This window comes from Charadrius vociferus, unplaced genomic scaffold (genome assembly GCF_000708025.1).
Source record: "Charadrius vociferus isolate BGI_N301 unplaced genomic scaffold, ASM70802v2 scaffold109, whole genome shotgun sequence".
Taxonomy (NCBI): Eukaryota; Metazoa; Chordata; class Aves; order Charadriiformes; family Charadriidae; genus Charadrius; species Charadrius vociferus.
In genome coordinates, this window is record NW_009650060.1 from 1,125,492 (window position 1) to 1,140,032 (window position 14,541).

At 41.2% G+C, this 14,541-nt stretch overlaps 1 protein-coding gene across 1 annotated transcript in view; it reads left to right on the forward strand.

Moving 5' to 3' along the window:
* GTDC1 (glycosyltransferase-like domain containing 1) overlaps nucleotides 1–14,541 on the forward strand; it is a 133,791-nt gene that overhangs the window by 99,610 nt on the left and 19,640 nt on the right. The gene's annotated exons all lie outside the window — the stretch shown is intronic.

A 14,541-nucleotide genomic window follows, 5' to 3' on the forward strand; every position in this document is an offset into this window, starting at 1 on the left:
ACATGGCTGCCCACCGTGAGGACCTGGTCCCCTTCTCTCAGGAGCAAGTCCTTGGAAAGGGCTTGTCCCAGGTAGTGCAGTCAGTGTTGTGCCTTGTGTGGTGGGGCAGCTCTTCATCAGCGAGTTGGGCACAAGTCCTCTGCAAGCTGCGAGGGAGAGGAGCCTGGAAAGGCGGGTTGTGTTCCTCTTGGCAGTGCAATACAGAATCTGTGTAGTTACTCTTTGCCTTTGAAGTCAGAATTTGAAACTATTTAACATAGAGGCATTTGAGAACACAGTGAATCCATACCTTAGTCATATTTTCCTCACACTGACAGATATTTTGGACCACAGTTTATCCCATCAAGGTGCAGGTATGGAAAGATGGCAAAAGATGAAAGAGTAGGTGCTCCACACCTTTGAGTACCCATAAATGCTCTTAGCTTCAACAGATACCCTCAACGTTGCAAACAGCCTGCAGAGAGCATGTAGAAGAAAGGGCCGTGGTCCTACCCCTCCCTGCCAGGTGACCACTTGTGCAATGGCATGTAAGGAGGGCAGAGGTTGTGTGTGGTCAAAGGAAAGAAGATTTCAGGGAAATCATAGCTGACTGGGTCCGTTCTGCCCCTTTGCACAGCAAAGCGGTGGAGAGTTTGGCTCTAGAACTCTGTGGATCTGGAGCAGTAAGTTCCTGCAGGGAAATCTCATCTGTGAAAAGCAACAGATTCTGGCAAATTCAATCCAAAAAGTTGAACGTGGTGGATACATAAGCCAAACTGAAAACAAAGGCTTAAAATCATAGAATCATAGAATCACGTAAGTTGGAAGGGACCTTTAAGATCATCAAGTCCAACCATAAACCTAACACTGCCAAAACCACCACTAAACCATGTCCCTCAGCACCACGTCTACCCATCTTTTAAATACCTCCAGGGATGACAACTCCACCACTTCAGTGGGCAGCCTGCTCCAGTGCTTTACAACCCTTTCTGTGAAGAAATCCATCCTAAACCTCCCCTGGTGCAACTTGAGGCCATTTCCTCTTGTCCTATTGCTTGTTACTAGGGAGAAGAGGTCAGACCCCCTCTCTACAACCTCCTTTCAGGTCGTTGTAGAGGGCGATAAGGTCTCCCCTCAGCCTCCTCTTCTCCAGGCTGAACAACCCCAGTTCCCTCAGCTGTTCCTCGTAAGACTTCTTCTCCAGACCCCCCAAAATGCAAGCGTTTATACAGCTTTAACTAAAAGGTACCAGATATGATAAAAAGCCCGTAGGATGTAAAATAACACTTTTGAAATGGAAGCTTTTTAGCAGTGTCTAAGAAAAGCTATCTAATACTCCCACAGAAAACGGTGTTTGCCAGGGGTGCAATACAGATGACCAGTGCCATGAAAGTATACGTAGAGACATCTGATTAAGTAGAAGCTGACACCCTCACTTCTTGAACACCTGAAGTGAAGACAAAGTAGCCTAACGTCACTATCATGCAAGCTGGAGTTAAGTTGGAGAGCAGATAGTGGTTTTTTGCAAGTAACAAATAAGAAAGTTAATGAAATACTCTGAGCAGTTCAGATGTAAATGTTAACTGGAAGGGCAGTTTGGAGGTATCTGTTCTTTGGTTGTTCATTCAGTGAAGTCCAACCTTGAAATTTCTTCCCGTGGCTGGGGATTTGGGGTATTGAACCCTTCCCATGGAAGATGCACTGTTCCTTGATCACTGTTTTTAAGAGCTTGTAGAAATGTTCAGCCTGTAATGAAGACCTCTCAGGTGTGAAAGTTCTCCTGCTACAGTAGACCTAATGATTTCCATCTTTCTTATAGCACGTTTTCTCAAAGGGCCATAAGTAGTTGACAGTCCAGAGGAGAAAACATCCCTAGTTTTGATAATGGCAAAAAAGATGCTTTGTATTACCTCTAGATTCTATAGCTAAAAAAACAGATATAATTTTGAGTAGTTTGTTATGTTTATAGTATGGGCAGAGCCTATAGTAAGTGTTCCAAGAGCAATAATTGGCCATACGAACCTCTCTTTAGTTCCCTTTCTACCCGATCTCTGGCTGAGATGTGGATCACTAGAGATGCAGAAGAACCATCCTGTAGGCACAGATTAAAAATAAACTACCAGTTTTCAAAATTTTAAGACACTTTGTCCTGTGGTAGAATGGCAGGAATTAAGGCTGTGACATTCACCTGTGAGGCTCTGAGAGACCTCAGCGATGCGTCATCCCCAAACAAAGAGTACCATGATCTTCCTTCCCAAACCTTACAGAACACAAAAATATTTGTACTACCTGCACTTGTATATGGTTTTCCTTTCCATAAAACCTTTGATCTGTTAGTCTCAAACAGGAGTATTCAAGATCCAATCTTAGAGGTAGAGAAACTGAGGCAGAAAGTGAGTTACCAGCTCTTGCTCACCAAATCTTCTCTGCTTTTGGATATGTGTTTGTGTTGCCCCAGCTTCCTCTCGATTTTCCCAAGCAAGAATCAGGTAACTGCTGCCGTGGGACGGGGAGGAGCAATGGCATCTGCGTTTAAATCATCAGGTACATAAGTTTTCATCAGCGGGTAAATCTGATGAGCTGAAAATGAGCTATTTTTCAGCTTTCCAAAAGATTGCGCGTCTGCCAGTTGTATCGAAAGTTTCACAGAGGGCAGTGAAGGTGTATGGGTTTGAGTGGTGGTTTTTCTTCTATGGTCTCCATTGCCTGATTAACAGCTGAAGCAGTCTGCTCAGTTGGCATCAGCAGTGTACTAGAGAGGGGAACAATCTGAGAAATACAAACAGCTAAAATATTTTCGATGTGTTCTCACTTAGATGTATACTTTAAATTGCGTTCCCTCACTTTAGGGAAATAATTTCAGTTACCCCGGTCGGAGGAGAAAGCGGTCCTCTTTTTGAATGCCTTTTTTTTCATTAATGTAGATATGTTTCTGAGATGGGAGACGATGTTTCTTCTAATTATGGTTACATGTAGTTAATTTCCTTTTCTAAAAGCTCGGTGTGAGAAGCAGTTTCCTTTAAAAAGGGGGGGTAAAAAAAAAAGGAAAAAGTGATACAGCTGATGTTCCCGTTGCCTTAGCAACAGATTTATTTATTAGGGTCTGAAATGACATGAGTTAATATACCACATACCTGCTGATCGGCAAAGTCTCCTATTTCAGCTCCAGTTGACAATTAAGTCCTGGACAGCTACAGCCAGGGGTTAATGTTACTCATTAGGAGAACTAGGTCATTACTGGGAAATCAAGGCACTTAAGGCAGCATGGATAAAATACAAAATTCAACATCTCAAGGAGTGAGGGGTTTTATGTTAATTAACCTTATTTTCCTTTCATTAAAAAAAAAAATCTTTCATATATGCATATGACAGTGGATCAATTAGTCGGGGGGGGAAGTAAGCTGTAGTTTACTTTCCTCTCCTAGTTGTCTTCATTTCCTTTGGAAGGGTTTCATTATTTTATGGAAAATTCTTATGTCTATATGATGAGTAAAAAGGGTATTAAAATTAAGAAGGGAATCATCATGGAAATCAGCTTTACCACAAGGGAATGAGCAAATAAAAGCCTTGGAAATGAAAATAAATAAGCTTTGCTAATACCTCACCTAAGGAGCAGAATATAAGCCCATCAGAGCTTGGAGATATTTAGAGGTACTTCTTTGCTTCTTTATTAAGCAGTTACATAGTTATTTGACCTTCAGAAAGCGAAACTTTAGGGAACTAAATCCAAGTTGTTGGTAAATATTCTATTTACAGAAAGCTGATCGGTGGTGTAGCAGACAGTAACTCTTCTACTTAGTAATTGGCTTCTGATTTCCAGGAAAATTAAATATATTCTCTGAAAGTTTTATTAAGATATCTGAGTGGGAGTTTTAACTTGATAAGTCATAAGTGATTTAATAAAGCTCTCCTGAAAGCCTTTATTTACTAACTTTTAGCAGACTTCATTCTGATACTGGAGAACTTAATAGGCTGAAAAAGAATCGTATTAAAATAAAACTTTTTTTTTTACTCACTGCTTCCCCAAATACATTTAGTTCTTTCACTTCTGCTAAGCACTCTACTTTCTTTTCTATATTTAAGCTCCGTGGCCCAATTCTGCTTCTCATTGCATTTAGAGCAATTTGGTGTAAACCCTTTTTCCACTTCTGTCTGTAAAGTCAAGTTTGAAGCAGCCTCTCACCTGGGGAGCAAGTAGTAAACCATCGCGTCAGGTTGTAAGAGTGCTGTAACCTGCAACAAAAGCAAAATTCAAGCCCCATGAGTGTTTTTTTTCTGCTCCAGGGGATGGTTTTGCACACTGATGTACCTGTTTTCTTAAATACAAGAAAAAAGGTTAAATACCATAAAGATTCTGCTTAAAATATCCCGTGCAGAAACCTTTCTTCCTCACTCCTCTGCTATCCAGATGCTCGTAAGCCACTTTTAGTGCCGTCCTCTGAAGCCTGTTATAATAAATGGTTGAAAAACTGGTTCTGAGTTAATATAAGACTATAGCTGCATCATCCAGACACTTGAAGATTATTTAAGTTTGGAATAGAAGTATCACTTTGCCATTAAAGCTCCAGTGAGCTTGGCTCTCCCTTATTCTATGATGGAATAGTCTTCTCTGATACAACTGTGAAAGTCTTTGAGCAGAAACGCATGTGAACTGGTGGGACTAAGGAGTCATAGAATGGTTTAGGTTGGAAGGGACTTTGAAGATCATTGAGTTCCAACCCCCTGCCCTGGGCAGGGACACCTCCCACCAGCCCAGGTTGCCCAAGGCCCCATCCAGCCTGGCCTTGAACACCTCCAGGGATGGGGCCTCAACAACCTCTCTGGGCAACCTGGGCCGGTGTCTCACCACCCTCCAAGTGAAATATTTCTTCCTAATGTTTAATCTAAACCTGCCCTCTTCCAGTTTATAGCCATTCCCCCTCATCCTGTCACTACATGCCCTAGTAAAAAGTCCCTCCCCAGCTCTCCTGTAGGCCCCCTTTAGGTACTGGAAGGACTCTCTATGGTCTCCCTGGAGCCTTTTCTTCTCCAGGCTGAACAGCCCCAACTCTCTCAGCCTCTCCTCATAGGAGAGGGGCTCCAGCCCTCTGATCATCTTTGTGGCCCTCCTCTGGACCTGCTCCAACAGCTCCGTCTCCTTCTCCAGGGAAGGAAGAAGGCTTACACTCTTCCACCTATTGCCATCAAAACAATCCTTTTCTGCTCCATTCATGCAAGCTGGTCTTGGCCTTTCTCTTTCAAACCTCTTCCTTTTCTCTTTGCTGTGCTCTGTTCCGCGGACATCTCCTATATAGTCTTCTTATGCAGCAAATTCAATCTAATTTTAATCTCCTCCAGTTTCTCAGCCTTTCTCTGTCTCCGTCATTTCAGTTACCCTCCCTGTCTGTGCAAGGGACCTTCTACAACACATCCATCCCTCTTTTCTCCTAAGCCCTATTGTCCAGCCTGACTGTGTTGTCCTCTTGGTATTTTATACTGGTATCCTTATCCAGCTTACCACATTTTTTCACCATGTTGTATATTTTCCCGATGCCCTGTACTTCATCACTCAGTTCACTATTTCTTTGTTGTGCTCTTCTCCCATAACTGGTCATATTGGTCAGATCTTATTTGTCCCCTTTGCTTTATTCTGGTCTACATCTGAAAGTTTTAGTCAAACTAGAAAAGCACACATTTCCATTACCACTTTCTGCATCTTCAACCCTTCTCTTATACTGCTTTATTTTCTTACCCAAATCTTCCATTTTCTCTTTGTTCCTTTTTCTCAATGAATTTAAAACAGTTCTTTATTCTGCGAAGTGCAGTAATTTTATTCTGAATCCAGTAGAGGAATCACTGAAAGTGAAGACAAGATCCATGTTTTCAGTTCAGATAGGAGATCTTTTTAGCAGCCTGACCTGTGACAGTAGCTTGCTCAGCTTTAGCCTAAGGTGTGCCCAAGAGACGTGGACCGACCCGGTGAGCAGGCACAAAAAGAAATTTTTCAAAGGCTTGGCTGCATTTTTAGGAAGACTTCCAACACCTGAAACAAAAAAGCAGATCTTTGACTCAAAATCAAATGCATCCAAATATTCAGTTCTGCCTCTAACACAAAAATAGTTTCAAATAGCTCAAACAGAGGCTTATTGGAAATTTAATATATGCAACATACAGTTTGCAGTTTTACAGGGTAGAGTCGGGGTTTTTTTTTAAATCTTGGTTTTTGGATGTTCTGGAAAACTTTTGGCAGACTTTCTCTAGAAGATTATCATCTAAGATAGCCTCAATCTTGGGAAACATCATTAACGAGGACAGAAGAGGTTTTGTAATAAGAAGTCCCAGGCAAAATTAGCAGATGGTGCCACCAGCCCCCTTTGTACTTCACAGCACCCCTGACCAAAGTGTGCGAATACCCTCCAAGAGACAAAAATCAAATAGTTCCTAAGCAAATGATCTAATACTCTTCCTTATTTTCACCAATAATAGGGGAGTTACGTTTCTTCCTTCAAAGCTCTTTTTAATGAGTTTCCTCCTCTTACCACATGGCAACTGTTTGACTCTCTTCTCCCTTTCCCTTCTTTTCCTCCATGTTTTCACCCTTTTTTTTCCTTCCTGTTGTCCTCTAATCTCTGCTTTTTCTCAGTTGTGTTTGTGCAAAAACCGACTCAATGAAATTAGTTGATTCCTCATTTCGAAAGTGGTGAGTTTTGTAGTTACTTTAATCTTATTGAATATTGAGTTTCAAGCCTTGGTCTTGGTGCCAAGAAAGTTCCTGCTTAGGAGCTTCATCCTTGGAGATGACAGCTTCACAAATCCCCAAAAGGGTGAGTTATGTCAGGTACCTGAGCTAATTCCTCTCGGGGTATTACTCAATAAGGACCAGGACTTATTCTTTGACCCAGGCAGCGTATCTGGTGGAGTATTAAGTGGTTGTAGGTCAACGATGTGAGTCCACCATGGAAATCACAGAGGGTCTCGTATGGTGGGATTGCCATTCCCAGCCTAATGTGCAGAAATGTAGTTTTTATGTAGGGACTTACGTCTGATTCTTCTTCTGCTCTTCCAGAGAACCACCTGAGTAGATTTTTATCCACTTTTATCATATTCATACCCATCTATTATTACCATGACGTGACTTTTTTATAGCATGCTGAATTACAATAGGATATATTGTGTATGGTTATCAGGGCTGTCAGGGTCACTCAGATTATTTTATCTTGCTTCACAACAACAGGAAACCATTTGTTATGTTACCTTTGAAACACAAAAGCAAGTTAATTTTAATATTATTTTTTTTTAAAGAAACCATTTGGAGGTAGTTCGTAGCACTTACTGGGGTGTGTTGCAAATTTGAGGAAAACATTTTTTATCTGAATCCTATACTTGTGAAAGGCTAAACTCTCTAAATTGGGGTAAAAGAAATTAAGAAGTATTTGAATAAAAGTGCATTGATTTTTACATCAAGGTAACCGAGACCAAACGCCGGTCTTTTGTCTTCAAAGGTTAATCTCTCTTTAGAAAATAAGCAGGAGGCTCAATGACTGATGCTGATCCTGAGGTTTCTTTGGTTAGAGAATGCACAATATTTTATTTTGAGTTTTTTCTTCATGAATTGTGAGGGGAGAAGAAGAAGAATCTAAACAATAAACTCCCAAGGTTCTTTTTTTTTTTTTTTTTTTTTATGAATCTCTTCTAGATAACACGAGATAGGAGAAAATGCTTTTCCAGCGTAAAGCAAAATGCCACCCATTTTTCTCAGGCCAGCAATTTGAAAAAAAATAGAAGGTAAAATACACATTCCTCACTGTAAATACGTCACGGGCTGTAATAGAAAATAAAACACTGTATTTGCCAGTACTCTTTGGCTGCTTTTTGCCTCTCCAGTGCCACTTTTTAATTCCTTGGCTTGCAGAGGTGTTTTGCAAGTGCAGGCAAGCATCGGGACCTCTTTTTGCTTGTAGGATCTCCAAATTTATTCTGTAGGGTCCTTTTTTTTTTTTTTTTTCAGTGACACTTATGCAAAAACATTTCTTTCTACTTGACTCCATTTGCTATTAACTGAGGGGGTATTAGATATTGTGGTAACTTTTGATGCTGATGCTGCCAGACAATGTTTAGAGGCACAATTAGAGCAGAGACATTTTGTAAGTGTATCAGCTGCAGAAGAAAACTCACTGGACTTAACTACATATTTACAGTCTACCTCATATTGGAAATGTGAAAAGATGGAAAAAATACTGTGATAAATTGAATAAATGGAAAGCAATTAACTTTTCCTTCATGTTTGCATTTTCATAGCTATTTCTTTTTCCCCTGTTTCTTTTCTAGGAGCTCTTTCCCGGCAGTAATATTTCCTCTTTTGCAGTTATCATGAGCATTGTTACCAGAAATTTGGTATTAGAATTTTAATTTTTTTTGTCTTTTTTTTTTCCCCCTAATCTTACGCATATTAAAGTCATTTGATTTAGGAAAGTCCTCTGTGAAAATAATTAGTAGAGAGTATTTCATTTGGTGTATTGACTAGGCTTGTAATATGAGTCTTCTTACTTTAAGAAGAATATTATCCTCCTCAAGTATTTACTGACTCCGATCCTCACCACGTTTCTGTAAATGAAAGCTCCTGTAAGACCGTATCTTACAGATGGGGAAACCTGGGCAGAGCCGTCTCATGGGAAATCAGTGTCAGGAAAAGACCAGAACTCTGCAATTCTCTGGTTTGAAGGCCAGGCTTATTTTGTGTGACTGCACTGCCACTTTCTAACCTTATTAGATTATAACAAACCTATATTCAAATTTTGCCGAGCTCAAGAATTAACGTAAAGTATCAAAGTGTAATACAGTAAATAATATAACGCGGTGAAAAAAATCCCTGATATTGTTGTTCAGGTTAGGTTTGACGTGAGGTGGAGCCCCATTTTTAGTTGGGGGGAGCGTGCATGCAAGGACCGCACCGCTTATTGATGTGCTGCTCTTCACTTCTGGAGAACGCTTCTTGAGATAGAGGGTCAACAGGAGGTTGATGTCATGTGAGTCCTCTTATCGGCTGGTGGCATCCTTCGTCACCCTCCCCGAGTCTGTCCCCTATCAGTCAAAACAGCGAAGAACCTCAAGTTCCTGCTGTTATCACCCAAACAAAGAGCGTTAGTGGGATGAAGGCACTGTCCGGCTCCCGGCTCTGGTTGTGATGGGGGTGCAGCTCTCGCCCCGCAGCCCTCTCTCAGCAGCAGGGACCGCCCGTGCTTTTCTTCACCTTCATTCTTTCAGAAACCTTAACTCTTGCAAGGGATTTTGCAGATTTTCTACCTTTTTCTACTTGCGGCTTTTGTTCTGCATCCTCACTGCACTGCGCTTCCCTGCTAGCACCGCTGCGGTCCTTTGCTCTCTTTATTCTCTTCCTTTTTCTCCTTTAATTACCACCCAGTTTGATTTTTGCTTCCTAATTTATATCTTTACTGATATTTTTCTGACCTCTTCTCTATCCCTGATAGCCCTCTCAAATCCTTTCTGCGGCTTCTCTCTATCTCCAAAGGCTGATTTTCTGTATTCTTTAACTTTTCCCAAACCTGTGCCTTTTCCCTTTTCTCTTCTATTCACCCTATATTTATCTTGCCCCCCCCCCCCCAGTTTTGAATATGTCATCATTTTTGAGTTTTCAACTTGAATGTATTATTGTATTCTTTTTTCCCCCTCTTCTTGTGGTTCTCTTCCCCTTTGCGTTGCTTTGCCCATCTCATCTGCCCTGTTTGCTGCCAAAGTTGCTCCTCACTATTTCACTAAATAGCCCCAAATTAAAGGACCGCTGCCATCCGCTTCAAGGTCTGTGTCTTAGAAACTTCATTTCCTTCGCTTTTAATCATTGATTCTGTGCTCACGGACTTCCCCAGCCCCGTCCCTGCCTTCCCTGTGCTCTGCTGCGGCTGTGCCATTCCCTGGCTGATGTCCCCTGTCCCTTTCTCTCCTCCGGGGGTGTCTTCTGGTTCGCCGGTCCTCTCCTTCCACAGCTGCTGCCCACCTTCATAAATCACGAGTGATACTTCAGTGGTCTATTTTGTCAGCCGTCTTCCAGCAATAATTGCCGGTAGGCAGGACTCTGGGGTTTAGTTCTTGGCATATATCCCCTCCAAAATTTTTTAAAAATCTAAAATGCTAATTTAACTTCTGAAGATTTTGTACGTGTTTCAGTATTGCCATTTCCCACCTTTGCCCGTCTGACATTCCGGGGATTTTAGGAAAGGGGGAGGCAGAAGGAGATGCGCCCGGTTTGAATTGCTCGGCTTTAAGGCACTATAAAAAAGTGAAATATTACTCTGTGCCCTCACAATTTGGGACTCTCTACCACTGAAAATCTCCCATGCTGAATGTTCTAAGAAGATTAAGATCAACCCTTTTAATATTGCTTTTAGCTGAGCTTATTTGTAACCCTTTCAGAATACGCAGCACCTTAAGAGATGGCACGACAGGGCTGTTGCTATCAGAAACATTACGTACCCTTTACACAGTATTTTCTCGAATATTAAGGCTTTCTCCCCAGCTTTAGCACTTTTATGGTAGTGATTAACTTGCATAAACCATAGGTTTTAATATATTTTTTTTAATAGAATGCATTTATTTTGCCCCTTTGAGCAAGTGCTGTCTGTTTTCCACAACTCTTCTACTTCCCAACTGCATATGTGTCTTCCTCCCAGTTTTAAATCACTGCAATTATCACCATGTGTGATAAGTTTACGTATACTTAAAAAATTAAACCTAAGGCATGGAAGACCATATGGGTCTCTTACTGAGTTCCATTCAAATTCAGGAGATATATGCATTGAATAATGTAAAGGGCCAAATTTTTTATTTTTTTATTTTTTTTTTAAACGTGTTTTCCATCACTGGTCAGGGATATGGGTATCCTGCAGCCCCAGGGAATGTCCAGTTTAGCTCCTTCCAGTTCCAGCGATGGGTAAGGCTGGAGGGCTCAGGCTGAATTCCCAAAATCCCTGAAGAGCAGAAGGGTGTTTGGAAGCCTGTTGCCGTTGATTGTACGGAGGAGCATCATCGTAATGCTACGAAGTGGCTTTTTTTTAATCATTTTAGGCTGAAAAGAGGGATGTCAAGTCATCAATTAATCCTGACAGCATCCTTCTGTGGTGAAAAAATAATACCGTCACACCCATTTTATAAACAGAATATCTAAGGCAGAGATAATGGAGGCTCAATACTGGTGCTGCTGGTACCACCGCCCTCCTGATCCCCGTTTCAAGGACAGTCTTGAAAGTTTTATTTCACATTACAAAGGGAAATCAGTAAATCAGGCTGAGCCCTGGCTCGCGTTCCCATACCCAGACCACCAAACCTCCGCCAGTTCTTAAGAAAGGCTTCAGAGGTGTCTCTTAAAATGCATTTTAGAATCAAAAATAACAAATTCCAAGTGAAAAAATGGAGCGTGCAGTATTTAAACATGGAGATCGAATGTCTCCGATGGCAGCGCTCTCAAATCCGAGTATAGGTATGGTGCGTGTGTCTGTTTTGTGGCATTTACAGCTAGAGTTTGGTCATTCTGATGTTTTCATGTTCGTACAATGAAAATTAGAGCATCTTCATAGGATGCCCGGTTCTTATTTTTTCCTTTATCAGATGCATATCAGATCAAGTAAAAATACAAAAGCATTTCAAATACCTAAACTAAACAACAAAGCCAGACCCTAGGATCACATTAGCTTAATTTTTCCCCAAACGTAAGATCTTAAAAGAAAAGTTTGCATTTTGATATCAGGCTTTTCTGCAGTTTTGCAGTTCTTCTTAAGGAAATGGAGTATATATAATTAATACTGTTTAATAAAGCTCAAAAATGCAACAGATGCAGCCAAAAGTGCACGTCATTTTGAGCAGATCTTTACAGAACAGACATTCCATATTGTGTTCATCTTTTTCCACGATCACTGCTATGACAATCTGGTGTGTTTAGCAGTTGTTGCTGAGTAAGGCAGACTGGATTGTATATGATTTTCTCCATGTCAGCCAAGAAACAGAACTCTTCTTTTTGATGCAGTAAAGAGGTGGTCTTGTACTATTTATTGCTTTCTACCGGGAGCAGCTATACCTTTACTAACTTGCAGGAATAATAACACGTTGCAATCTATAGTTGCAGGTGCTGGGGGCTTTCTGTAGGTTTTTAAACAGTTGTGGTGTGGAGAAGTCACAGGAACTGATAAGTCGAATAAGATGACCTCCTAAATAGAAAAGCTACAACATTCACAAAACGTGTCACTAAAATCTGTGTGTTTAAAGGCTGATTATTTTAGAAGGGGTTATGGAAGGAGGATCACCTACAGCAGAAACCCCACGAGAGAGGCTCCAGTGCAAAGGAAACGTTTCCCCTTTCAGCATTCCTTCTGGGTGCCAAATTTTCCTTCTGTTCTTCCCCACCTATTAAACAAAGCTGCAACTTCCAATTCCTATCAGTTTTCCTAAATATGTGCAGCTTATGTGGCTTCGACGAGCTGTAAGGCTCCGTATTCTCCTGCCAGCTCCTTGACAATGTGGCTCCAACAGCATCCTCCACTTTTGGCTGCCTCTGGGACCCCTGGTCTCTTCTGGAAAGGGAGGGGGAAAGTGTATCCTTTGCTGGAAGGACTTTTTGTGACTGCGAAGCCGATAGCGGGGCTGTGAAGAGCTTGGAAAGATCCCTGGAAGCGTGGTGGCTCTGTCTGTCGAGGCTGCCTGCTCCCTCTACGGGGGCGGTTGGGTCCACCTGGGGATGAGCTGTGCAGAGCTCAGCATCAGATACAGGCTGGGCTCACGGGGACCACTGCTGAAGCACCCACAAAAGCCCACCTCGGGGGGAAACTGAGGGTAAGGGGAAGCATTACACTGAATTACGCTTAACTCCCAGCGTCAAAGCTCTTTTCCATGCAAACTCGCACGTTTCCGATAGGGACATTCCCTTCCAGCCAAGTCTGAATCCTCGGTTGTCGTCCCACGTTGGCTCCTTCAGTTGGGCCTTTTGGAGGGAACTAAAATACCGGCAACGTGTTCCTACACATAGTTTACCTACCAGAAACAGGTGGATGTTTTAAGCGGGAGGATGGAAGCAAACTAGTAGGCAGTTCTGGGATCTTTGCAACTGGAAGAAATTCTCCCCCCGCGAGCCAGCGCTCGTATCCACTTTGGTTACTGGAACCACCGTGGAGACTCCTGGTTCACAGATGTGAAACAAGTTACGAAGCTTATGCAGTCGCATTCCTCCTTATTATTGGGAACAAAACAAATCTGGGAGATGGAGGACTTCTTAAAGTCATTATTGTCTGGCTTTATTTTAAGAAAATGCAACTAATTCTGAAAACTCCACAGTTCCTGAAGATTTCTCAGCCTAGGAAAGTCACATTAATTATAAGATTAATTTGTTTTAATTCCCTAAACCAAAAATATTGACTGAATGAGAAATTAACACATGTAGAGCTGCAGATGTCATTTGGCTTCAGATTTCCTGAATGATATAATTATTAATCTTTCATATAGCAGTGTGGCAAACCTACAGATTCATTCTACAAAATTAATCTGTGAAGAAAGACACCAGGACGGCTGAGCTATAGATTTTCCCTTAATACAGGAAGGAAAACGGTGGAATTTTCTAAATAATAAATAAAACCAAAATATTTTAAGGACATATGGTGCACATCTGTCTGAAATACAGTAATTTAAAGGAGAGTAATTAAATGCAAGATACAATATTCACCTTAGAGTGGGGGAATTCTCTCTTTTCATTTTTAATATAGCTTCCCGAATTTGGGAAATTTAGATCATCTGTGGTATCTTTTGAACCTTTCATTCTGTGCTAGTGAAGATAGATTAGCAAATCGGCGTTTTATTTTCTTCTTAGCTAACCAGCCTTGTGTTTCAAGGCATCGAGTGCCATACCCATACAAACGTATTACCTTCAGCTGAAATGACAAATAAGTACAGATTTCTCATTTTCTTTTTTAACTTCCGATTAACTCCTTAGATGTCAGAAGGTGGACAGTGCCCCATATTAGTTTATTCCTTTCCGCTTTACCTAAAGCACTGAATGGATCAGAAGCTTTGCATTAGTACAGCATGGATTCCTAAAATTCCAGTTTGGGAAATCCTATGGTTTTTAGCAAAAGGTTTTTAATAACCTATTCCTCCTGAAAAAGAGGGTAAACTGTAATGGATACATATTTTGGATGTGTATGGTTATATGGATTTGCATGGATATAAATGGATACAAAAAAATACATATTTTTTTGACAAGGGGAAAAAAAAAAGTTTTTTTTTCTACCCTCCCCTTTTTTTAGCATGATTTTGCTTTCGGCTAGGTGAGATATTACTCAGTCCTTCTCACTTTCAAAGTTGGTAACCGGAAGAGTAAAGGCATCATTTGAAGACAGGGAAGAGAGAGAAAAATCTGATGAAACTGAGTTCTGATCCCGAGTGCCGTGTGGAGGAAAATGTTCAGCCATGTGGCGCAAGCAAAGAAGGGAGGTTATGCTGAAGACGTTTAGTCCCCAAAAGTACAATTTAAGCGAAATACTGTGTTGATAAACAAACAGAAACGATTCCAAAAGTAAATACACACGA